Below are 27,410 nucleotides of genomic sequence, written 5' to 3' on the forward strand. Positions count from 1 at the left end.
GTCCTTCTTCACAAGCACGACAGGTGCCGCCCACGGGCTCCTAGAAGGTCGAATAACGTCGTTGGCGAGCATTTCTTTCACTTGTGTGCTGATAGCCTCACGTTCTTTAGCGGACACTTCATAAGGTATCTGCCGGAGTGGTGGAACATTTTCATCAGTAATTATGCGATGTTTCACAAGATGCGTCCGCCCGACGCGTGACGACGACGCGAAGGCACCACGATAGCGATCTAGCAGTTCGCGCACTTTGTCGCGCTGCTCGAGCGGCAGGCTTGGTTTAATGTCGTATTGAACACCAGGAGGTATATCAGGCTCAGTCATTGAAGCAGTCGTTAAACTGTGCACACACCTAGTTTCACTAAGAGCGTGAATATATGCCACAGTCGTCCCCTTGTTAAGGTGCTGGTGTTCGTTGCTGAAATTTGTGAGAAGAACGTTCACCTTGCTATCTTCGAGGAAGACAACCACCCTGGCGACGGAAAGTCATCTGTCCAGAAGCAACAATTGATTGCTTTCCACGACACCCTCAATTTGCAGAATGTTCTTTGAGCCGACGGTCACCATTACACTGGAACGTGGGGGCACGGTCACGTGTTCGTCTAGAATGTGCAGCGCCGCTGGGAGAACACTATCGACGGATATGGCCTTCTCGGTCGAGAACTTGACGGACTGCGATTGCAGATCATTGACGGCACCGTTTTCAGGCAGAAAGTCCATGCCGAGTAGGACGTCCCGAGAGCACTCGGCTAGCACTACGAACGTTGCCAGAAATGTCTGGCCTTGCACGGTTACCCGCGACGTGCATGTTCCCGTTGGCGTGATCAAGTGGCCCCCTGCAGTACGCATCTGTGGGCCGCCCCAAGCGGTTGCGACTTTTTTCAATGCCGCTGCAAATTTTCCACTGAGCACAAAATAATCGGAGCCAGTATCCACCAGCGCGGTCACATCGGCGCCATCGACCGCAGTCTCTAAGTCTATTGTTGCTAGCGTTTGACTTTGTGGATGTCGAGGCATTCGGTCTCGGCTGCAGTGCGTCGAAGGATAGGGAGTATCTGTTCCTAACCAAATCATTCGGATTCACAGGGTAATATGTGGTGTTCATGACGTTTGTTTGTTTTTGTTCTTGTTGGTTTCTGTATTTATTCCAGCATTGTCTGGAATAAACCTTCAGTTGTGAGTAGCGCTCGTCTTTGTTTGTCTCGCTTGTACTCGTTGTTCCGCGCCAACTTCTTCAGTATGCATATCAACCAACCAGCCCAACTTTCTGCTCTCCTATGCGTCGAAGAAGTCCGGCATTGAGGAAAGGCGTCGTGGCAACGGAGGGGTACGTGAGGACATTGGCTTGTCTCGAGGCACTTTGCCTGATGAGTCGTCGGTACGGCTAGGGCATTCGGCGTTGTGTGTGAACTAGAACTGTCTTGCGGCGATGGAGGATCTTGCACATTTTGTCGTTGAGTAGCCGCACCTCCAGAGGCTGCTGCATCTAGTTTCCCCTATGGGAACTCCGAGACTGGTCTCGTCCTGGAGAACTGTAGCGACGAAGAGATGGTGATCGAGAGAAGTGACGCTGTGCTGAGGCCGCTTGCGAGATGTAGTCCGCGATCTCCTGCGGGCGTTCTCCACACGTCGGACGAGGACAACCGACGGAAAATCCTCGAAGACCCATCTCCTTTTATGGGCAGCGGCGCCAAGCATGTCCAGCCTCACCGCAATGGTAGCACAGCAGCTGGTTGTCTGGTGCTCTCCAGATATTTGTTCTGCGTCGTCCTAGGCGCTGTGGAGAATTCGGCTAGAGAGGTTGACTCCTCATAGCGGCGGAGGCAGGTGCATCGTAGCGTGGGTTCGGCTGGGACGGAATAAAACGACGGGTGACGGTGGCGTAGCTGAGTTCGGGTGCTGCGGATGTAACGGGTCTGGGAGAGGTAGTGGTGTGCTCGTGGTTGAAGCTTGTTGCACCTCCTCGCGAACAACATCAGCAAGTGTGGCAACCTGAGGCTGTAGCTTAGCCGGAAAGAGCTTCGCCAGTTCTTAGCGCACAATGGATCGAATTATCTCACGTAGAGAGAGATTCTGCCGAGTTCATCGTGCCTCCCTCCACAGTGGCCGTGTGCATCGATGCTTTTGGGAGGTCGTACCTTCGGGCCCTCATGTCAACAGACTTCTCGACGGAGCTCGCCTCCTTTATGAAGTCAGTTAGTCACTGGAGGACGGCGAACCAGGCCGGCGAACAGCTGCTCCTTAACCCCTTTCATCAGGAAGCTTACCTTCCTCTCCTTCGACATGCTTGGGTCCGTACGTCGGAAGAGTCGCTTCATTTCTTCGACGTACACCGTCACACTCTAGTTGGGGAATTGATGTCGGGCACGCAAAAACAGGTCAGCCTTCTCCTTGCATATTGTGCTGTCCTTGAACACTTGGAGAAACTCGGATTTGAACGTATCCCACGTTCGAAGGCCAGATTCGCTGTTGATAAACCAGGTCCTCGCGTAGTCTTCGAGGACGAAATAAACATGACGCATCTTGCAGTCAGCGCCCCAGCCATTGTAGATGACCACCAGATCGTACTGGCCCAGCCAGTCTTCAGCGTCCTCGTGGGGTTGGCCGTGGAAATGCGGTGACTGACGCTGGTGGTGGAGCAGGATCGGCGGAACAGTAGCTGGGTTGGTATTAATTGTGGGAGCCCTTCGGGGTGGATTAGAAGGAAGTAGTCCAAATTCGGGAGATAGGCCTTGCAATCGGCGGCTGCCCTGGTGGACTGGCGTGTCTACCTCAGGTATTTCTCCGGGACTTGAACTGCGGCTTGAAAGGAGGGCTACAGTACATGAACAACGCACCCAGCACCTCCACCAGATGTCACGTTGGCGTTGGCGTAGAGTCAGCAACGGCTTTAAGCGACCGAGAGTCAGTAGCGACGTAGCCCTGGACGAGAGCGCTTCCTCAACCTTCATTCTCTACTTGATCGGCGCGTTCGTCTTCCCGAGCGCTGGCGTCAATATATGTGACACCGACCCCCAGATGACCGAGGAAAAGAAAGATCAGTTTCTAATGCGCGGCGTAAAGGAACAACTCTTTGGCAGCCTCGTCCGCCAGCCGCCAAAAACGGTCGACGAATTCATGCAAGAAGCCTGCACGATCGAAAAGACCCTCAATGTCCGGACGCGGCAGTACAGCCGCTCTTCCTCTGTCCGTGCAATGTGTGCGGACACGACTACCAACACCAGCGGCAACATGCGGGAAGTGACCTGCGAAATCATCTGCGAGGAGCTACACCGATTACTGCCATCTTCCCCACTGCCGCAAATAGCGACTCTCACGGACGTGGTACGGGAAGAAGTGCTACAGGTACTTGGCACCCCGACGGCCACAGAACCTAAGGTCAAGACCTACGCCGCTACAGTACGCACTCCTCAGCCCCAACACAACCCCTACGTCCTCTCCGGCATGAACAACTTGTTCCCGAATGCCGCCTCCCTGCACACGCCCGCGCAGCGTATGAGCGACGATCAAGCCCCAGGAAATGCGACACCAGGACTTCCGACAACCGGCCGTTGTGCTTCCATTGCGGTGAGGCCGGCCATATTCTTCGTCACTTCCCGTACTGGCGTATCAGTCTTCGATGATATGCCGTTGACGCCCCACGACCACGCTTCGGCCAACGTCCGCAGGAAATCGACGAGTACCTACGTCGAGAGGAGTACACGCCGAACCGCCTTTCACGCTCACCATCGCCGTCAACCTCGCGCTTTGCATAGCCACGCCAAAGCTATGCAGCCGCGGTACGAGGAAGGTCTCCCAGCCCCCGTAGGGGAAACTGAAGACAGATACCTCTGGAGGTGATGTTGCTCACGAGCGAAACGCCGAAGATCCTCCACCGACCACGCCACATGAATACGCTGCACCCGCGACGCCGCACGAAGAAGATAAACCGACGCCGCACAAAATGACAACCCCGACCACGACGCAAACTTCATTCAAAACGACGTCGCCACACACAAAAGCTTCGACGGCACGCCCCACCCGCGAATTGCATACGCGACGCAGTCGTGACCTGACGCCAAGGCCGAACTGCAATGCAAGAGCCAGGACATCCGAATTAGAAGTGTCTATCGACGGCCGGAAAGTTATCGCTCTTGTCGAGACAGGAGCCGATTACTCGGCGATGAGTGGAACATTCGCTGCGCAGCTGAGGAAAGTCACGACCGCATGGGACGGCCCAAAAATTCGCACCGCAGGGGGCCACCTAATTACGCCATAAGGGCGATTCACAGCGCGAGTGACTGTCAAAGGACATACCTGTCCTGTGTCTTTTGTTGTGCTACCGCAATTCTCCCGCGAAGTGATCTTGGGCATGAATTTCCTTAATGAGCATCAGGTGATCATCGACCTGCGGTCCTAGCTGATCACACTTTCGACGTACGAGGCCATGCCTCCGATGAAAACTATGAAAATTCAGGTTGCCCTGAGTGTCCTGGAGGAAGAAGTGAGCGTCCCACCCCGTTCAAGCGTTATCGTGACCGTAGGCGCCACGAAAGCGATTAACGCTGAAGCAATCATCTAGGGCAACATACAGTTGTTTCCAGACCGAGGAATCAGCATCGCAAGAGGCATCGCACATTTCCGCAATGGCCGGGCCGACGTACGGCTGCCAAGCATCACATTATAACCGACAAGCACGCCCGACGTCTCCGTCAAAGCACCTATCGTGTGTCGCCGCGAGTACTACAAGCCATCCGGGACCAAGTGGAAGAAATGCTTTGCGACGACGGCATCCATCCATCAAACAGCCCATGGGTGGCACCAGTTGTTCTAGTGAGAAAGAAAAACGGCGCACTTCGATTCTGCGTTGATTACCGCTGCCTGAACAACATAACAAAGAAGGGCGTCTACCCCCTCCCCCGCATCGACGACACACTGGTCCGGCTCTGCAACGCCAAGTATTTCTCATCGATGGACTTCAAGAGCGGCTGCTGGAAAACTGAGGTCGATGAAAGAGATTGCGATAAGACGGCATTCATCACTCCGGATGGGCTCTTTGAGTTCAAGGTGATGCCATTTGGTCTCTGTTCCGCACCAGCGACGTTTCAGCGAGTAATTGATACAGTACTGGCAGGCCTGAAGTGGCAAATTTGTCTGGTATATTTAGATGACGTCGTTGTCTTCGCCTAGAACTTCGAAGAGCCCCACAAAATTCTTCGAACAGTACTAGAGTACATCAAGTCGCCTGGCCTAACCTTGAAAGCAGAGAAGTGCCACTGTGCCTATGAAGAGCTGCTGTTTCTAGGCACCATCGTTAGCAAGGAAGAAGTACGCCTCTAGCCGCAGAAAACAGCTGCTATTGAACAGTTTCCACTGCCGGCCGATAAGAAAGCAGTGCGCAGATTCCTCGTACTGTGCGCATATTACAGACAATTTGTGAAAAACTTTTCGCGCGTCACCGACCCCCTAACCAAATTGACGAAGGCGGACGTGCCATTTAAATGGGAAGCCCCACAAGGAGAAGCCTTCACAGAGCTTTAGCGTCGTTTGCACTCCCCACCGATTCTCGCGCATTTTGATGATACCACCGATAGTGAAGTTCATACCGACGCAAGCAGCATGGTTCTAGGTGCCGTCCTCGTTCAAATAGCGACGGGCAGGAGAAGGTTATCGCATACGCTAGCCGTTCCCTTTCCAAGGCCGAGGCTAGCTATTCGACAACTGAGAAGGAGTGCCTTTCCATCATCTGCGCTACATCGAAATTCCGGCCCTACCTGTACGGACGACCGTTCAAGGCCGTCAGCGATCTCCACGCGCTGTGCTGGCTTGCCAATTTGAAGGACCCCTCTGGCCGCCTCGCTCGATGGAGTCTGCACCTCCAGGAGTTTGACGTAACCGTCGTCTACAAATCTGTAAGCAAACACTATGACGGCGATTGCCTCTCACGAGCCCCTGCAGATGCGCCGCTGCCGGACGACGATCAGGACGCCTTCCTGGGACCCATCAGCTCCAGCTCTTTTGCCCCGCAACAACGCTCGGACCCCGACCTAAAACGCCTCATCGAGTGCTTGGACGGCAAAGTTTCTGCGCCCCCCCCCGCTTCATTCAAGTGAGGGCTTTCTATCTTCAGTGTACAAAATGATGTCCTCATGAAGGAGAACCTCGCAGCGAACGAAACAGCCTACCTCGTTGTTGTACCTGCTTGTCTCCATGAACAAGTTCCACAGGCTTCACACGACGAGCCGGCAGCTGGACATCTCGGGTTTACTCAGACCCTCCGCCACACTCAAGACAACTCTTACTGGCCCCGACTATCTGCCGATGTCGCACATTATGTGAAAACCTGCCGAGATTGTCAGCGGCGAAAGACCCCTCCTACACGACCAGCAGGATTTCTGAATCCCATTGAACACCCTTCGAGGCACTTTCAGCAGATCGACATGGACTTGCTTGAGTCTTTCACAAAGTCAACGTCTGGAAATAAGTGGATCAACATAGAGACCGACTACCTGATCCGCTACGCCGAGGCAAAAGCCCTACCGAACGGAACAGCAGCAGAAGTCGCCAAAATTTTTGTGCAGTTCTTTGTTGTCTGAGGACAGGACGGGAGTTTAGCGGATTAAGAAATATAGAGGCAGGTGCCACGAGATAGATACGTTGGGCGTTAGAGGCAGGTACCACGAGATAGACACGTTGGACTTTGCGTGCGGAGAGGAGGACGAAACGGCTGAAAACTTGATACTTTTCTGTAAAGGGCTTCACCGTACAGTGGAAAGCAGCGGGGCTGATTTACCCAAGGCATTGGGGTTCAAGGACAGTGAAGGCAAAGTAGATTTTAAGCGGGTAGAAGAAACCAATCGAAGATTATCTTATTGATGGCCAAAATCAAGAAAATAGTGAAATTTCATGTCATGGCTAGGTGGCTTGAGCCGCCACCCGATTTAAAGGGTCCAGCCTTATCCATCCATCAATCCATCCATCCAGTGCATTCTTCTGCGGCACGGCGCCCCCGATGTGCTCATCACGGACAGAGGAACAGCATTACCCGCGGAACTAACGCAAGCGATCCTGCGTTACAGCCAAACCAGACACCGGAGGACAACTGCATACCACCCGCAGGCCAACGGGCTGACCGAGCGCCTGAACAAAACCATCGCCGATATACTCGCCATGTATGTCGATGTCGAACACAAAACCCGGGACGTCATCCTGCCTTACGTCGTCTTCGCCTAGAACATCGCAGTGCAGGAGATCACCCAGATGACGCCTTTTAGGCTCGTTCATGGCAGGGAGGCAACGGCAACGCTAGGCGTTATGCTGCCCAACGTTACAGAAAAAAGGACATCGACGTCGCCGTCTACCTTGAACGCGCACATGAAGCTCGAAGGCTTGCCCGATTACGGATCAAAGATCATCAGCGAACCAACGCCAGAGGCTACAACCTACGAAGAGACAACGCGGAATACAAGCCAGGAGACCAAGTCTGGGTTTGGACGCCCGTCGGCCCCGTTGATTGAGTGAAAAGCTTTTGCCCCGCTATTTCGGCCCGTTCAAGGCTCCTCGTCGGCTAGGTGAACTGGATTGTGAAGTAATCCTTGACGCAACGACTGCATGCCAGCGACGCCGCGTACGACCAGAAGTTGTCCATGTCGTCCGTCTGAAGCCCTATCGTGCGCGCTAAAGGACGCTGTATTTCCACAGTCTTTTTTCGCAAGATCCGTTTTATTTGTTGCTAGTCGCATTATTTGTTCTAATGCATCGGGTCGATGCTTCTTTGAGAGGGGAGTAATGCCGCTAATCTTTGCAGCGTTTGTTCGTTCTTCAAATCTGCCACCACGCTACTTTATCCCTTTGTTTGCGACGCAAGACGCGATTAGATTTATCTCGGTTGATCGCAGCCAGGCAGAGCTGATTGTACGTTATTCCTTAATGGTCTAGTAACTTTGCACGCTTTCTCTCGAAACTTCGCTATCAGCTTCAAATTGAGCACGGCCGACAGCGGCGGGAATTCTGTTCGACTACCGGCGAGCAAGCTTGTTGCTACCCCGCCGCCGTGTGATTCAGTCAATTCTGGGCGCAAGTCAGCACAATAAACAGTTTTCTTTTAGAAGACCTTCTGTCCCTCTCCATCGCTCCTTCGACTGCCGTCACCACTACGTGACAATATTGTCCTAATGTACTGAAATGGATTAAGTGTTTTCTCCTTTATCGCTGACAGTTTGTTACCGCTATTGATTTTAATTCCGGTTTTACTGAAGTGCATTCAGGCGTTCCTCAAGCCTCAGTCCTTGGGCCTCTTTTGTTCTTTATCTACACCCATGATCTTCCGTCTCTAGTTAACTATCTGCGGATGATTGTGTTATTTTTAGAGAAATAACCGATACTATTGACAGCTGTCTACTTCAGTCTGACCTTACCGCTGAAGCGAACTGGTGCAAGAAATAATAAATGCAACTAAATATTAAAAAAATGCAAAGTCATTCGTGTTTCAAGAAAATCTACCGCCCCGTCTTCGTATTACATTAATAGCATTTCTTTAGGGTCTGTAACATCATATAAATACTTTGCCGTTAACATCACTGATAACCTAACCTGGTGCCTTCACACGCTAGGTTACGTCGCAATTTTTTCAACGTTCCTTCTTCTTTGAAACTTTTGCTATATAAAACACTAATTCGTCCAAACTGGAGTAGGCAACTTCAGTCTGGGATCCCACTTATGACATTCATACTAATACTTTAGGGGTGGTTCAAAATAGCTCTGTGCGTTTCATTCTCATTAATTACATCCGCACTGCAGGCATAACTACAATGAACTCTAGTCTTTCTCTTCCATTGCTGTCACTTCGTCGCAGTGTCTCCTATAGCTTCGTTTCACAAATTGGACCATCACCCCATACTGCGCGGTCACCTTATCCCAAAGCCTTTTTTATGTATCCCGTCGTAGTGATCATCCTCGTAAAGTCGGGTTTCATTCTTGTAATACGAAATATTTTTCTCATTCATTTGTTCCGCGTATGTCACGCGACTGGAATCACCTTCCCGCATGTATTGCGTACCCTAATAATTACAAGATGTTCCGCAAAGCCATAGATAGCACTGTATACTCAGATGATATTTAAATTTGTCTCTGCTGTATTTTCTCTCATTTTAATATTGTTGTTTTTCACTCCCCCTCTGTAATGCCTCTGGCCACAAGGGGTGCAATAAATATATAAATATGTTCGGTTTCCGTGACGCCTTCGGCAGCGGATCTAGTGGGCGCCAGGCGAGCCGGGCTGGGCCGGAGCCCGATGCGAGGAGATTGTAGCAATAAATTTGCTCGTATCACAGTTGTTACTTCTACCAGCAACGCAGTATTGGTGAGCTATCCTCAAAAATTATGCGTTTTTCACATTTCTTATTCCGGGTTTTCTCATTTACGCTAAGAACAATATTTAGCTCATTTTTATGACACCAGCAGATGCGATCCAGGCTGGCCGGCCGTCCGGTAGGCTCGTCGTACTGCACGTCCCCACAAGAAAATGCAAAACAGCCATGCTACCAGAAAGCCTGTCTCCTAGATTCGAGTAACGACAGCATGCCTGCGCAAGAGTGAACCTTTCAGCAACGACGCCACCTACAGGAACGCCGGGCGACTAACTGTGCTGCTCCCTGGCTGCCTTCATCGTCGCTAAGCGTAGCTGGTTTCGCACCGGCGCCGCAGCTGTGGGCACTTCTGGATTGGCCAGTGCTCAAATAAAGGTGCTGCACTCGGCACTCCTCTACTACGAACCCGTCCCATAATAAAAGATCTGTTAGATTTTCGCAACGCCTTCAGCAATGGAGGAAGCAGACTCCTGGCGAATCACCCCCCGTAAAACTATGAAGTGGGAATTCAAGCGGTCCTGCTGGCACGTGCGTGGAAAGCAGAGACGAGAGGCTCGGAGTCTCGGTGCCAACTGCTTTTATTTTTTTTTTTTGTATGCCAGCCCCTCTAGGGGGGGGGGGTCGACTACGAATACGGACGGACGGACAGACGGCCGGCCGAACGGACGGAAATATGTATGTATGTATGTATGTATGTATGTATGTATGTATGTATGGATGGATGGATGGATGGATGGATGGATGGATGGATGGATGGATGGATGGATGGATGGATGGATGGATGGATGGATGGATGGATGGATGGACGGACGGACGGACGGACGGACGGACGGACGGACGGAAAAGAAATCGGCGCCAGTTGCCGCCGCCTCAACCACCGCCCGCCCGAACGCACTCCAGTTGGTAATGGAGTAGGCACGTTTGGGGCGCGCCTCCAATGCAGTTGGTTCGATTAGGATGGAGTAATGTTTCGAACCCCAGAGAGATGGTGATCGGCGCCATGTCGCCTCGATGCCTCTGGATGCGAAGGCAACGTCGATGCAGAAGCCGGGTGTTCCGCGTCGTCGAAAGGTGGGCTCGCCGGTGTTCAAGGGGATGAGTCCCAGCTGCGTTGCTGCGTTGTGCAGGTCGTCTCCACGCGCGGAGGGCGCGCACTGGCCCACGCACTATGGCGGGCGTTAAAATCACCACAGATGACTTGGCGCGGGACACAGAATGAAGACACGGCACGAAAAGACAGCGGGTTCCACGTGACATCTGGGCGCAAATAAACACAGGCCACAGACGTGTGAACACCACCGAGGCGCACTGTTACCAAGACGCACTCCTGGGCATCGGTTGTCGCTGCCGCCCTGCCGACAAGGCTGTGCTAAACGTCTTGCCGCACATAAGCCGCACACCTTGATTTCCCATGGCGATGAGATGTGACACAGCATGGCACTGCGGCACGCTTAGGCTCCTCCCACGTGGTGGCTGAGTGGTAGCCGATGTAGCCAAGTAGCTGCATCAGAGGCTGCATGGGAACGTACGTACGTTCCCTGCAGCGCGATAAGTTCCGGCGAATCCTCTGCGATGCGAACTCGCAGTCCACTGCAGGCTGGATGGTATGCGGGGGGGGGGGGGGGGGGGGGAGGCCGCCGACTATCCGTGCTGCTGGTTTATCTGTGCGGGAGCACCTGCTGATTCTAAGCAGACCCGGTCGCCATCGGTACACTGCGGAAAAAGTGCGCTGAGGGCGCGCAGCGCCAGCTTTACACCTGGCCCGATCTCCTCGTCCAGCTCCCAGCCCTGCTCCTTGGTGAAGGCGGTGCCCCGGTTCGCCGGCCGAAACAGAACCGTCCCCAACAGGCTGGACGGGATCTCTGTGGCAGCCGTGGCCCGCTCCAGGACTGCTCTCCGACGCCGCTGCGCCATGGTAGTGGTGGTGCGCCACGGGACCATGCTGGTCCCAGCATCAGCATCGCCGCCGTCCGCGGCGAACTGCTGCGGCTCGCCGCTCAGTTTGGCGCGCTCGCTGCCAGCAGACGACGCCCCATCCGCAGCCTGGTGCGTCCTCCGGACGCCGCCGCCCCAGAAGCAGCAGCAACAGAAGCAGCATTAGCAGCAGGCTGAAGCAGGGCTCCATGGAGTTCCTGTGAGAGTGTTAATATTTATCAGTGATATAGTTGACCAGGTTTCTTGTCGGGCCAGATTGTATGCTGACGATTGTTTCATTTACCGTGACGACACATGTGTAAGTGACTCCTATGAATTGCAAAGTGGTCTCGACTGTGTCCTGGCATGGTGCAATATATGGGACATGACATTAAATTTTTCAAAATGTAAAGTTCTGCCATTAACAAACAAAAAGCACCCATTACATACCCGGTATTCTTTAGCGACAGAAACTTATCATTTGTTAAGAATTACAAGTACTTTGGTGTTATCTTCCCAAACAACCTTTCTTGGAACGACCACGTAAACCATATTGCTGCCAAAGCTATCCGTGTGTTCAACATTTTGAAGCGCAATTTCAAGCAGGCACCTGCTGATTTGAAGGAGACACTCTACTTGACAAACGTGCGGCCCATCTTAGAATATGGTTGTGCGACTTGGGACCCTGAAACAAAAACACTTATCAGCGAACTTGAACGAATTCAAAAACGAGCAGCAAGGTTTGTGTCCGCAAACTCTGATATCACCAAAAGCTCCTCTCCGCTGTGCAAAAATTTGTGCTGGCCTCTATTGCATAACAGACGCAAATACCTTAGACTTAAGCTATTTTATAATATTTTTATAAGTGCAACCGGTTTTGAAGGGGGGGGGGGCGTTCGTGCTTCCCGTTTGGCCGCGGCGAAGCCCCTGTTGGTCTCTTCGTCCCTCTTTTCACCGCACCCTCTAGAGCGGCGCCGTCTCCGGAGAACAGACTCGTCCATCGGGGTGGACGCGTTCTCCTCGGCTGCCCGCAGCAGCAGCAACATCATGGGGAGAGGACATCAGAGCCGGTTCCCCAGGAGTAGCCATGGCGGCGGGAGGCCCTGGGGTGGCCCGCAAAGGCGGGGAGGGAGTCGCAATGGTCTCTTGGATCTGGTGGGCAAGCGCCACGGCGTCCCTCAGGGCTGGAACGCGTGGGTCTGTCGGCGACGCGTCCAAGACCCCGACAACGGACTTAAGTTTACCGAGGGGGTGATGAGCGCCGCTGTCAGGTACCTGACCGTGTCCCGCAGATCGGCGATCTCGGCCCGCATCCGCCGCATCGCATACTGGACAATCTTGCCATGAATGTCGCACGTCTCCGCGAGCGTGAGCAGCCTGCCCTGCGTTGCGTATCGTCCCCGCCGATCGCAGGCTGTCGTTCGTTGTCGGTCCCTGTGGCTTCCATGTGGAGGTCCCGCAGCGCCGCGAAGCCTTAGGCCCAGCGTTTAAAGGAGCGGAGAGGTCAAAAAAGCCGCCAATGGAATTGAGTGGATTGGAATATAATGGAATCGAATGGACTGACGGACGGACGGACGGACGGATGGATCGATGGATGGATGGATGGATGGATGGATGGATGGATGGATGGATGGATGGATGGATGGATGGATGGATGGATGGATGGATGGATGGATGGATGGATGGATGGATGGATGGATGGATGGATGGATGGATGGATGGATGGATAAGGCTGAAGCCTTCAAATAAGGCGGTGGTTCAAGCCACCTAGCCGTGACTTCTGAAATTTTATTCTTGTCCTGATTTTAGCCACCAAACAGATAACCTTCCCTTGGTTACTTTTACCCGCTTAAAATCTACTTTTCCTTCATTGTCCTTAAACCTCAATGCTTTCGATCCCGCCACGGCTACGCGTGCACGCACGCCGCTTAGCGGAATGATCGCCTCCTAGCGATATCAGAAAAATTACGATGCATGTCTACCCATTGTCGAGTTGCGCCATCTCAAGATACGTCCCAAACAAAATTTTCTTCGTTTGTGGCGTCAAAGTGGGCCAATCATTTAGTTTTTAAAGAAAATTACTTATAAAGCAGCAGAAAAAACAACCATGCCGCCGGTGGGATCCGAACCCACGACCTCCGAATTTCGCGTCCGGTGCTCTTACCAACTGAGCTACGGCGACGGCTGTCCAGTCTGCTGCTTTCCTGGGTATTTATGTTTTGCGTGTAAATGAACCTTGAGAGTGTTTACCAGCGCCACCCTCGTCCATAGCGGTGGACGTACCACGTCCTGTAATACCGCAACTGTGACGTAGAACGTCATCTAACGACGAGGGCGGAAACTGTGCGAGAGCCCTCTTATGCTACCTATGGCATCAAGACTGCCAGAACCGAGACCCCCGTTAAGCTATTAGCAGAGAAGGCAAATGAAGTGAGGGGCTCGCTTGACAAACATATTAAAGAAGCCAACAGTCACCGAAACTAAGGTGCATAGGGGAATGTTTCTATTTTTTATATATCTAGTGCCAATCAATTAGTTTTTAAAGAAAATTACTTATAAGGCAGCAGAAAAAACAACCATGCCGCCGGTGGGATCCGAACCCACGACCTCCGAATATCGCGTCCGGTGCTCTTACCAACTGAGCTACGGCGACGGCTGTCCAATCTGCTGCTTTCGTGGGTATTTATGTTTTGCGTGTAAGCGAACCTTGAGAGTGTTCACCAGCGCCACCCTCGTCCATAGGGGTGGACGTAGCACGTCCTGTAATACCGCAAGTGTGACGTAGAACGTCATCTAACGACGAGGGCGGAAACTGTGCGAGAGCCCTCTTATGCTACCTATGGCATCAAGACTGCCCGAACCGAGACCCTCGTTAAGCTATTAGCAGACAAGGTAAAGTAAATGAGGGGCCCGTTTGACAAACTTATGAAGGGAGCCAACAGTCACCGAAACCAAGCTGCATAGGGGAACGTTATTTTTTTATGTGTTGTGCTTATCGGTGGGATAATATTACTTAGATTAATAAATCGCTTAAAGAAAATTACTTATAAAGCAGCAGAAAAAACAACCATGCCTCCGGTGGGATCCGAACCCACGACCTCCGAATATCGCGTCCGAAGCTCTTACCAACTGAGCTACGACGACGGCTGTACAATCTGCTGCTCTCGTGGGTATTTATGTTTATTTGGTGTACGCGAATCTTGAGAGTGTTCACCAGCGTCACCCTCGACCATAGCGATGGACGTAGCACGTCCTGTAATACCGCGAGCGTGACGTGGAACGTCATCTAACGGCGAGGGCGGAAACTGTGCAAAAGCCCTCTTATGCTACCTATGGCATCAAGACTGCCCGAACCGAGACCCTCGTTAAGTTGTTAGCAGACAAAATAAAATAAATGAGGGGCCCGTTTGACAAACTTATGGAGCCAACAGTCACCGAAACCAAGGTGCATAGGGGAACGTTATTTTATGTGTTGTGCTTATCGGTGGGATAATATTACTTAGATTAATAAATCGCTTAAAGAAAATTACATTTAAAGCAGCAGAAAAAACAACCATGCCGCCGGTGGGATCCGAACCCACGACCTCCGAATATTGCAAGAACGAATGAGAACATGTATAGCGGTCCCGTAACGGGGCAGTTTTTCTACCCGTAATAGAATATTTTTGGTGAGGGGCGGGGAAAGGAATGAGAGGGCGAAACCAATTTTAATGGCCGCCGTCTTGGATTCGAGAAAGCAAAACTATGCCGCCATTTCGTCCTCTGACGTCATGCTCACATACTTCCACCTATATCCACCATATTGGACCATGACGTCATCATTAGCATGCGGCAGGTGGTTGTTTCTACAATGCCATTGTAGATGCTTCTACAAGTCTCAATGCGAAATGCACTGTCTTGTAGTTGCAGCCACAGATGGCGCTTTGATCTCGGAGTGGTCATGGCTAGGTGGCTTGAAACACCGCCCGATTTAAAGGGTTCAGCCTCATCCATCCATCCATCCATCCATCCATCCATCCATCCATCCATCCATCCATCCATCCATCCATCCATCCATCCATCCATCCATCCATCCATCCATCCATCCATCCATCCATCCGTCCGTCCGTCCATCCGTCCGTCCGTCCGTCCGTCCGTCCGTCCGTCCGTTTATCCATCCATCCAATCATCCCTAGGGTGCCTAGGCACCCTATTATTCCTGCTTCCCCAATGAGGGAGACTTCTCTGCTCGCCCAGCCGGTGTCCTGACGCACGATGATGAAGATGGTCGCCCGCGTCGAAATGGAGGGGGGAACAGGTTTTCCACAACCGCTACCCCCACCCCCACCCCCCCACGCTCTAAGGTTGTGAGAGTGCGCGAAAGGTGGCAAGGGTTGATGGCTATGTTTCCGTCAAGAAAAGTACCGTATAAACCGCATATAGGTTGAGCGAGATTATAGGTCGACCCCCTTATCTTGAAGTGAAAAAAGCGAAAATAAATAAAACAAGAATAACTGCCGGAAGCCATTCATTTACAGCATGGCTGCGTCCCAGCATCGCCGCAGCTGTGCTCTCACTCCGAACAGTCAGCAGCGCCGTCTGAGGAGGACTCTTCGTAGCTCGCCGCATCCCACAGTGCGTCGTCCTCCGTTCCATCAAGGTTGCTGCTGATGCAGCACTTTTTGAATGCATTCTGAACCATGGCGTCTGGCAAAGAACGCCAGGCCGACAAAGCCCAGCTGCAGACGGTCGCAAGCGGAGGCCTCGGCGGGCGGCCCATACGGCGACTTTGGATTGTCGCTTGTTGAGTACGACTGCAAGAGGCTGAAGGGTAGACGTCATTTCACCAATGACGAAGAGGTCCGTCCCAACTGCACGAATCGCACGCTTTACTTTTTCGGTCAGGTGACTGCAAAATGCGTCCAGAACCAGCATGCTCCGCGGACGCAGCAGTGCACCGGGTCGGCGATTTCACACCACGCGGATCAATTCAGTCATCATAGCCTCGTCCATGTACCCCTTCAAATTAATGCGCAACACTGTACCTAACGGGAAAGCTTCGTTTGGCACGGTCTTCCGCTTAGAAATCCCAAAAGGTGGCAGCTTTCTGCCATCAGCTGTGTATGCAATCTCGACAGTGAGGCGCGAGTGTTCACTTCCTGTCGACATAAGTTTCACGTCTCTGACGCCGCGTTAACCATGGCAGACGAAGGCATGTCGAACCACACTGGTGTCTCGTCGGTGTTTGCAATTCGCCCCAGCATGTAGTCGCACTCCTATTGAAGCCGCATCACAAACCACTGGACCTCACCAGCTTATCAGCGAACTCCTCCGGCAGCTTTTGCCATATCGATGCGCGCCGGCGGAGCAAAAATCCTTTGCGTCTCATGAAACGGGGCGCCCATGATTTCGGTGCACTGAATTCCTCTCTGTGCAGTTCGTCTTCGCGCGCAAGCTCCAGAGCTTTGCAGCTAATTAAATACAGAGTCTCTGGTAGTGAGCGCGCACGAAGCTGCCGCACAAAGTCCGCACCTGCTCAAGTTATGGGTGCACTGCACTGCGTCCTGGAAAGGACGTTATACTTGGCTCGCACGCGAAAAGCTCATCTTTCTGTCCGTGCGAATACCACACGCTCTTTTCTGAAACGCCAAGCTGAGCGGCCATGTTGCCGTTCACTTCGGCGAACTCTGCCTTCTAGAAGGTGGTGGCTGCATCTTTATCGCCAGAAAAGGGAAGGGATTAGTTGGGACTAGGGCGAGTTCACGGTGGCCTACAGTAGGGTACGATTTCTTGAGCCCGCGTGATGAGGGCCACCTGCCTTGTCTTTCTTTGACTGGCCTAGAGCTTGTCCCATTCCTCCGCCGAGGGAGCTGTCAAGAGTGCCGTCGGAGGGGGTCTGCTAACGCAGTCCCATAAAATACGGTCTTGGGTGGCGTGCGTCTCGTCACCGCAGTGCAGGCATGCAGGGTTGTATTCACCTTTTGTAATTAAACATAATCGGTAGAGGATAAGAATGGCCGTTGTGTGTAGGCGTCTGAGTGTAGTGGCTTACGCCCTGTCCACTTCGGGGTGAGGGGCGGGGTCCGTGCATCTTATCTCGCGATAAAAGTTTGTAATCTCCGCGTACGAGCAAGCCGCCGTAAACCGCCTCCGCCTGCCGCTCTTCATTGCTAACAAGGGATTGCGCACGTGTCGAACTAAACAACGCACGCGCAGGACAACACGCAAGCGAACAAAACAAAAATGGAAGCAATCATGTTTCAATACCGATATGGCGTTTTTCACTCCCTTCGCGAGCAGGCGCGCCACATGTTGCCAGACCGTGCCTCACATGCTCATTCTAAAAACAGCGCAAACAAGACAAGGACGGCGGAAGGAAACGACAACACGAGCACTGACAGCCAACTTTGGTCCCAGTTCGAGCACACGACGCACATCATGCGGAAGGGAAACCCCACCTGTACAGTAGATGGCGCTCGCTGTCGTGCCTGCGATATGGGATGAGCGTCGTTCGAGAGCAGAGAAGCTAGCAGTAAAATAGCATTTGAGGAGCGATTGAAAAAAAAGTGGAGAAAAAGCAGTGGGCTAGGAAAGTTTTCAGATACCTGTACATAAGGAATAATAACGCGAAATGGAGAAAGCGAACTAGAAAATGGACAATCAAATATCTGGACAGCAGTAGGGTGGCAAATCAGCAATTATCGGTGAAGAAAAAGGTTAAAGAAACAGAGAGAGCTCTGTGGAAAGCACAGATGCTGATGATATCCGCACTGGGAACATACAGGATTTTCAAGAAGGAAATTGCCAAAGAAAATATCAATGATAATTGTAGGGGAAGCTCTTTGTTGTTTGAGGACAGGATGGGAGTTTTGCGGACTAAGACATATAGAGTCAAGTACCACGAGATAGACACGTTGTGCGTTGCGTGCGGAGACGAGAAGGAAACGGCTGAACACTTGATACTTTTCTTTAAAGGGCTCCACCCTACAGTGGAAAGCAGCGGGGCTGATTTATCCAAGGCATTGTGGTTTAGGGACGGTGAAGTGAAAGTAGATTTTAAGCGGGTAGAAGTAACCAAGCGCGAAGCTTATCTCATTGGTGGCTAAAATCAAGAAAAGAGTTAAATTTCACAAGTCATGGCTAGGTGGCTTGAGCCACCGCCCGATTTAAAGGGTTCAGCCTTATCCATCCATCCATCGTCTTCTTCGGTAGCAAACCTCGCAGTTGAGGCAAAACCTGTTGCCACATGAAGTCGGTGCATCTGTCAGCTACGAGGAGATGTTCTCTAAATGCCTGCTTGCTTCTTGTGGGGCCACATGTGGCTTGCAGCTGAAGGAGCAAAGCGTCCTGATGAAGACGGCCTAGCTCCTGCCACTCGGACCTCATGATTTTGCAGATCATGATTCCATGCCTTTCCAATGGTAGGTAGCCGCCAAAGAGGCGGCGGAGTTCGGGTGGTAAAATCTTGTGGCGGATGTAGATGTGTCGTTTCCTTCCGATGTCCTTGTCTTGTTTGCGCTGTTTTTAGAATGGGTACATACCAACTCGCTCAGGCTTCTACTTGGGCGTATTTCATTTCTCGTACAAAGGGACCTTTTCCACGTTCCTCCTCCTTTCATCCATGTACCCTTGTCCCTCTCATCGCCACGGCCACCTGCAACTCCAGAGCGCTCGGATTCTACATCCGCCCCAAGATTTTGCCACCCGAACTCCGCCGACTGTTTGGCGGCTATCTACCATCGCAAGGGCATGCATGCATCAAGATATGCAAAATCTTAATATCTGATTGACAGGAGCTAGGCGGTCTTCATTGGGATGCTTTGCTCCTTCATCTGCGAGCCACATGTGGCCCCATCAGAAGCAAGCAGGCCTTCAGAGAACATCTCACCGTAGCCGATATATGCACCAACTTCATCTGGCAACATGTTTTGCCAGAATTTTGCCAGGTTTTGCCAGTCTTCTGAATTTGCATATGTTTCAGTGGGGTTATTGTCGGCAATATTGTAAAATATTAGGTTGGTACGGCGGGAGCATTTTTCTGCATCGCCCAACCGTGCTTCTAGTTTATCGATCTTGCAGGTGAGTTCAGGGGTTAAAGTTTTGATGTTGTCTATTTTAGAATGATACGTAAAAATTGCAGCTTAGTGCGATTCCAGAGCATTCATGCGCTTGTTCAAGTCGGAGAAGGTTGTGCTAGTAGTTTTCAACTCTTTTTTGATACCTTGTAGATCGGAGATTAAGGCACCTTGACCGGTGGTTAGCTTCTGGAACTCGGCAAGTTCAGTGTTGAAATGGTCCTGGCCTGAGTTAGTTTCTACATCACCTGACAATAGCAAAAGAGAACGGCTAACACACGAACATTTCGCAATAGTACTAGTGCAGCACTGTGGACTCGACAGCTGTATTAGGAAGTAATTGGTGTTTATTTAGCAGACAGAGAAAAATTATTACTAAGCTGCATTGTGAAAAGCAGCGGATAAGTAAAGTTCGCGGTTGCACAGCTACCGAGTCCACAAAGCGGTGGCGACGACACCACGGTCTTTAGAGGTGACGCCGACGTTGATGATCCTGGTGGTGGGACTGGCCAGTGCGGATCCGAGATGCAGTACTCTGGTGGCAGTGAAGGCAGGTGCGGCATTGGTGTTCCAGTTTATGAAAAATACTGTTTTCATGGGCACCCACGATAACAGGAGACGAAACTCCACAAAAGGTAGACGGCAGAGCGACGAAAAGTAGGTTTATGGCACAGTGAAAGACAGACTATTAGTACACTGCGCTGTTGCAGAGCTACCGAGTCCACCCATTATCAACCCTGTGACTGTTCGTTATTAGATTCTTATTCAACTTCACTCAGTCTTCATACGGTTCTTCACATACAAGCTTTTAGACCGCAGTCGCTGATATAATAATAATAATAATAATAATAATAATAATAATAATAATAATAATAATAATAATAATAATAATAATAATAATAATAATAATAATAATAATAATAATAATAATAATAATAATAATAATAATAATAATAATAATCAATCAATCAATCAATCTTTATTTTTTCGGTGCCCAGGAACAACCCAAAGGTCTTGGTGCTGGTACACCATTCACACGCACAAAATGTACATTTATTTCACTACAAAGGAAGACACTCAGGGGAGGTAATGCAGCAGGCAAGGCGATAGAAAAAAAAGACACATAAACTAGGCGTGACAGCAAGCATGAAGCAAAAAAGCGAAAACAAGGAAACAGCGAGAACAGCAGTAAATGAAAACAGCTACAACAGGCAACAGACATATAAATAACTAATAAAACAAATAAACAAAGAGAATGAACACAAGAACGACCGATAACAGCTAAGTACAGCATATATCAAAATACAAACAAGAATAAAGCCAATACTAATATGAACGAATAAGAGATCTCTGAAATACAAGCTAGAAATACAATCATACACAATAAGAAATGTAATTAGTGAACGCGTTACAGACAATCAGGCGTGAGTACACAGTATTAAAGAAATAATAAATAATGAAAACAAGTACACGTGATGTACAATTAAGGAGAGAAAAAAACAATATAATACCGGTGCAAACGCACAAGTGTAGTAAAGACAAAATGCATGAAAGGGGAAGTTATGTATGAGAAAAAGAGTGCTCAAAGTGGAACGTCACGGACATTCAACATAAAGGAAGGGAGAGAATTTTCGAATATATCAAGTTGAGGACAAAGAGAATTAAACAACTTCTGCATTCTGTCCAGAGGGGAGAGGGAGTGCAGGAGCGCAGAAACTTGGAATGGTCTGAATTCCCTTATGCTCTTTCGCGGTACACGCAAAAGGATACGCGCTAGGAGCTGAGGGCATAGAATGTGACCATGAAGAAGTTTATACAAGAAAATTATATCTGCCCTCACGCGACGGCAGCTAAGAGAAGGAAGCTGCAGTGAGTTACTCCGTCTGGGACGAGAGCTGGAAGTTTTGCAAGAAAACCGATGTTGAAATATGCGTAAAAACTTTAGCTGAACTCTGTCGATTTTTTCACAGTTCGACTGGCAAGTGCCGTTCCAAACAACAGACGCATATTCCAAAAGCGGCAAGCATATGGAGAGGTAGAGCTTTAAGAAAGGGAGTTGGGATCGAAACTCTCTCGAAAGCCTGCAGATGAAGCCGAGTGTACGCATAGCCCGTAGAGCAATGCGTTTTGTATGAGAGGAGAAGCTGAGGCTACGGTCGAAAAGTACGCCGAGGTCATTAATTTCATCAACCCTGGGCAGCGGCCTACCATTCACAGAATAAGAGTAGAGAAGACTGTGCGTTTTACGAGTAAATGAGACAACCTTGGTTTTAGATGAATTGAGAGTGAGCCCATTCTTCAAGCACCAATCAGAGAAGGCGGATATGTCCGATTGCAATGACAAGCAATCATGAAGAGTATGTATTGCCTTGAACATTTTTATATCGTCCGCATAAAGGAGAAACGAGGAGTTTTTGACCACGGAGGAAACGTCATTGATAAAAACAGAGAACAGAAGCGGGCCTAATACCGAGCCCTGAGGAACTCCGCTGGTTGGAGTGTAAACAAATGAGGTCTGTCCATTTACACTGACAAAGCAGGACCGATCAAGAAGATAGTTGCGTAAGAGGGCTACAATTGAAACGTCGATCTCAAGCAGCAGAAGCTTTTGAAGAAGTAAAGAGTGAGTAACAACGTCGAAAGCTTTGCTCAAATCACAGTACACAGCGTCTACCTGACTCCTCTGAAGGACTTCAGCTGATGTATACGTCATAAAAGTCACAAGGTTTGTTGTAGTAGAACGACCTTTTATGAAACCATGCTGATTATGTATGATTACATGTTTGAGGTGGAAGGAAAGTACTTTGTGCAAAGCTAATTCAAAAAGCTTAGAGGTTGCACAAAGAAGAGAAATGGGGCGGTAGTTCGAAACATCAGATTTGTTTCCTGATTTGAAGACAGGGAAAACACGCGCCGTTTTCCACACGCGGGGAAAGGCAGAATTTTTCAAACAGTTATTAAATATCGTGGTTAAAACAGGGACGAAGGTACTATTGAAGGCTTTTATTATGGCGGCTGGAATGCCATCAGGTCCAGGGGACAAAGATGGTTTCAAACACTTAAGACTCTCACTTACTAACTTCTCGTCAAGAAGAACGGAATTAGGTGCGCCAGCTGGAAGGCATACGGAATCGAAACGTGGAGATTTGTACACGGAGGAAAAGTGTTGAGCAAAGCCGTCAGCGACGTTCCGAATTTCATTCCCATGAGAGTCAACTAAGTGAATATGACTATCAGATTTATTCGAGCGTTTGCGAACGTATCTCCAGAATTCAGTAGGACGATTAGAGGCACTATTCTCTAAATATTCAAGATAGGACTCATGATCACGCTTGTACAGGCGTTTGCAAAGGGAACGCAAGCGGCGAAATTCATCTGCCCATGTATCCAGCCCAGGGCGTTTCGCTTTATGGTGGGCCCGCTCCTTAAGTTTCAGCGCTGTTCTAAGTTCCTTGGAAAACCAGAACGGAAACTTGCTACGAGTAGGAGTGTGCATAGGTATGTACTGGCGCATACCATTGAGAACTATTTCAGTGAAGCGACTGACTTGTTCGTCAACATCGCTGATTTCGTTTAAAACGGACCAGTCGACAGAAGAGAAAAAACCGAAGAGACCAACATAGTCGCCAAGTGCATAAGCGAAACGGGGGGAATTCCCCGCACAATTTGAATTAGCAGAAGGTGGGACAGAAACCGAAGCCGTTATTAGAATTGTAGGATGAAATTTGTCACAGCGAGTAAGTGAGATGTCAGATGTCGAGACACGAACATTTTCAAAATTAGATAAACAAATGTCAAGAACATTACCACAACAGTTTTCAATTAAATTGTGTTGCTGCAAGGTGTTAAAAGCTATGAAATCTAAAAGCCGGTTGCACTTACTAACTACATAATGATTGTTGTGTGAATATGTAAAGGTATTCCAGTTAATACCTGGAGTATTAAAATCCCCTAAAATGAGCAGTTTGTGCTTGCTATGAGAAGTGATAACATATTCAATAGAATGTAGTACATCATCGTAGGCAGGAGGAGGCAGATTAGGGGAAATATAGAAAGCTGCCAATAAGAGTTTTTGATGTCGAGTTAAAGTTAGCTCTAACCAGACAGATTCTTCGATGGTTTCCAGGTCGGAACGCCGAACGCACTGCACGGAACCGTCAATAGCAATGAGCACACCCCCTCCCTTTTGTTTAGAAGCTGATTCAGGGCGGTCACTTCGAAAAACAGAATAGTTATTAGGAAAGAAGTCACCTGAGTTAACTTCGCTACACAGCCAGGTCTCAGTAATTACAAAAGCCGAATAACAAGAGGCTAAAACATTGGAAAAAAATACAGGTCCCTTAGTCCGAAGACCTCGGGCATTTTGGTAATATATATCCAAGTTAGGGTTGACTGCAATCAACCGTCAGCTCGGAAGGATGTAACATACCATCCAGGAGTTTTCCACGAAAAGCCTTGAAGATGCAGCCCGTAGGCCACATCGAAGGGTCAACAAGCTGATCGTAGAATTCCGCGCTGACTGTGAGGTAGAAGGACGAGTAGGAGTCATATTTCGTCTTCAACTGCAGGCAGGAAAGGGGGGTGACGTTCACGGACTTCAGATGGTTCGTTAAATCAGCCGACGTTGTCTCGGGGCACAGCTTGGAGACAAAAATAGCCTTCGGGCGCTTCTGAGGTCTGGCGACGTTCAGACTGGATGAGCTCGACGAGCCAGTGATGGCTGGGCTACGGTGCTTCTTCTGCGCCTCAGGCGAATTAACTATAAGTGGGGGAACAGATACAGATGTCGGGCAGGTGGCCAAATCAACGGGTGCCATCCCACTGTGAAGGGCAGCAGAGTAGCTCTTGGATGGCTGGAGCATACGGGAAGGAATGCTCGCGGACAGGGGCTCGACGAAAGGCGGATCACGCTGCGATGAAGCAGGGCGCCTCGCAAGCTCCTCGCGTAGGCTGCGAACATCAGCCCGCAGAGAGGCAACGACCTCGGCCTGGAGAGCGAGCGCCCGCGAGTTGTCACCACGAAGGCGCTCATTCTCCTCCCGCAGCTGGGCGACCTCGTCGCTCAGAAACGATATTCCCTCAAGTGCGTCGAGGAGGAGATCCCGAAGCGAGGCAAGCGCACCGTCAGGTTCGCCCGTCGGGGAGGAAGCGAGGGAACCGGTCGGGTCGGTCGGGTGATGGGGCTGGTGGGCCGTGGAAGAAAGGAATGCAGCCGCTGACACGCCACCGTCGCTAGGCTTAGCACCGCCGCAAGACGACAAACACAGATTGCACATGAATGGTCGCGAGCCGGACTTCAAAAGCTGCAGCTCGTCGTCACTCCAAGTGACACACTTCGCGTTTACACGTTTGTTGCAGTCGGCACAACGAAAAAACTGCTGCTTACCAAAAAACGGACGGGAGCACAGCACACATGCGTCTTTACTGGGCGCCATGTTGGAATAATAATAATAATAATAATAATAATAATAATAATAATAATAATAATAATAATAATAATAATAATAATAATAATAATAATAATCAATTAATCAATCTGTATTTTTCGGTGCCCAGGAACAACCCATAGGTCTTGGTGCTGGTACACCATTCACACGCACAAAATGTAAATTTATTTCACTACAAAGGAAGACACTTAGGGGAGGTAATGCAGCAGTCAAGGCGATAGAAAAAAAAGACACATAAACTAGGCGTGACAGCAAGCAAGAAGCAAAAAAAGCGAGAACAAGAAAACAGCGAGAACAGCGGTAAATAAAAACAGCTAGAACAGGCAACAGACATATAAATAACTAATGAAACAATAAACAAAGAGAATGAACGACCGATAACAGCCAAGTACAGCATATAGCAAAATACAAACAAGAATAAAGCCAATACTAATATGAACGAATATGAAACCTCTGAAATACAAGCTAGAAATACAATCATACACAATAAGAAACGTAATTAGTGAACGCGTTACAGACAATCAGGCGTGAGTATACAGTATTAAAGAAATAATATTAATGAAAACAAGTACACGTGATGAACAATTAAGGAGAGAAAAAAACAATATAATACCGGTGCAAACGCACAAGTGTAGTAAAGACAAAATGCATGAAAGGGGAAGTTAAGTATGAGAAAAAGAGTGCTCAAAGTGGAACGTCACGGACATCCAATATAAAGGAAGGGAGAGAATTTTCGAACATATCTAGGTGAGGACAAAGAGAATTAAACAACTTTTGCATTCTGTCCAGAGGGGAGAGGGAGTGCAGGAGCGCAGAAACTTGGAATGGTCTGAATTCCCTTATGCTCTTTCGCGGTACACGCAAAAGGATACGCGCTAGGAGCTGAGGGCATAGAATGTGACCATGAAGAAGTTTATACAAGAAAATTATATCTGCCCTCACGCAACGGCAGCTAAGAGAAGGAAGCTGCAGTGAGTTACTCCGTCTGGGACGAGAGCTGGAAGTTTTGCAAGAAAACCGATGTTGAAATATGCGTAAAAACCTTAGCTGAACTCTGTCGATTTTTTCACGGTTCGACTGGCAAGTGCCGTTCCAAACAACAGACGCATATTCCAAAAGCGGCAAGCATATGGAGAGGTAGAGCTTTATGAAAGGAAGTGGGGGTCGAAACTCTTTCGAAAGCCTGCAGATGAAGCCGAGTGTACGCATAGCCCGTAGAGCAATGCGTTTTGTATGAGAGGAGAAGCTGAGGCTACGGTCGAAAAGTACGCCGAGTTCATTAATTTCATCAACCCTGGGCAGCGGCCTACCATTCACAGAATAAGAGTAGAGAAGACTGTGCGTTTTACGCGTAAATGAGACAACCTTGGTTTTAGATGAATTGAGAGTGAGCCCATTCTTCAAGCACCAACCAGAGAAGGCGGATATGTCCGATTGCAATGACAAGCAATCGTGAAGAGTATGTATTGCCTTGAACATTTTTATATCGTCCGCATAAAGGAGAAATGAGGAGTTTTTGACCACGGAGGAAACGTCATTGATAAAAACAGATAACAGAAGCGGGCCTAATACCGAGCCCTAAGGAACTCCGCTGGTTGGAGTGTAAACAAATGAGGTCTGTCCATTTACACTGACAAAGCAGGACCAATCAAGAAGATAGTTGCGTAGGAGGGCTATAATTGAAACGTCGATCTCAAACAGCAGAAGCTTTTGAAGAAGTAATGAGTGAGTAAAAACGTCGAAAGCTTTGCTCAAATCACAGTACACAGCGTCTACCTGACTCCTCTGAAGGACTTCAGCTGATGTATACGTCATAAAAGTCACAAGGTTAGTTGTAGTAGAGCGACCTTTTATGAAACCATGCTGATTATGAATGATTACATTTGAGGTGGAAGGAAAGTACTTTGTGCAAAGCTAATTCAAAAAGCTTAGAGGTTGCTCAAAGAAGAGAAAGGGGGCGGTATTTCGAAACATCAGATTTCTTTCCTGATTTGAAGACAGGGAAAACACGCGCCGTTTTCCACACGCGGGGAAAGGCAGAATTTTTCAAACAGTTATTAAATATCGTGGTTAAAACAGGGACGAAGGTACTATTGAAGGCTTTTATTATGGCGGCTGGAATGCCATCAGGTCCAGGGGACAAAGATGGTTTCAAACACTTAAGACTCTCACTTACTAACTTCTCGTCGAGAAGAATGGAATTATGTGCGCCAGCTGGAAGGAATACGGAATCGCAACGTGGAGATTTGTACACGGAGGAAAAGTATTGAGGAAAGCCGTCAGCGACATTCCGAATTTCATTCCCATGAGAGTCAACTAAGTGAATATGACTATCAGATTTATTCGAACGCTTGCGAACGTATCGCCAGAATTCAGTAGGACGATTAGAGGCACTATTCTCTAAATATTCAAGATAGGACTCTTGATCCCGCTTGTACAGGCGTTTGCAAAGGGAACGCAAGCGGCGAAATTCATCTGCCCATGTATCCAGCCCAGGGCGTTTCGCTTTATGGTGGGCCCGCTCCTTAAGTTTCAGCGCTGTTCTAAGTTCCTTGGAAAACCAGAACGGAAACTTGCTGCGAGTAGGAGTGTGCATAGGTATGTACTGGCGCATACCATTGAGAACTATTTCAGTGAAGCGACTGACTTGT

At 49.5% G+C, this 27,410-nt stretch overlaps 1 protein-coding gene and 1 non-coding gene across 2 annotated transcripts in view; one reads left to right on the forward strand and one right to left on the reverse strand.

Annotated features, from left to right (window-relative positions):
• LOC144119395 (testis-specific serine/threonine-protein kinase 3-like) overlaps window positions 1-27,410 on the forward strand; it is a 984,587-nt gene that overhangs the window by 950,414 nt on the left and 6,763 nt on the right. The window lies entirely within an intron of this gene.
• Window positions 13,367-13,440, reverse strand: TRNAS-CGA (transfer RNA serine (anticodon CGA)). Its single transcript has one exon. It is a non-coding gene; the product is annotated as a tRNA-Ser (tRNA).

This window comes from Amblyomma americanum, chromosome 2 (assembly GCF_052857255.1).
Source record: "Amblyomma americanum isolate KBUSLIRL-KWMA chromosome 2, ASM5285725v1, whole genome shotgun sequence".
Lineage (NCBI taxonomy): Eukaryota > Metazoa > Arthropoda > Arachnida > Ixodida > Ixodidae > Amblyomma > Amblyomma americanum.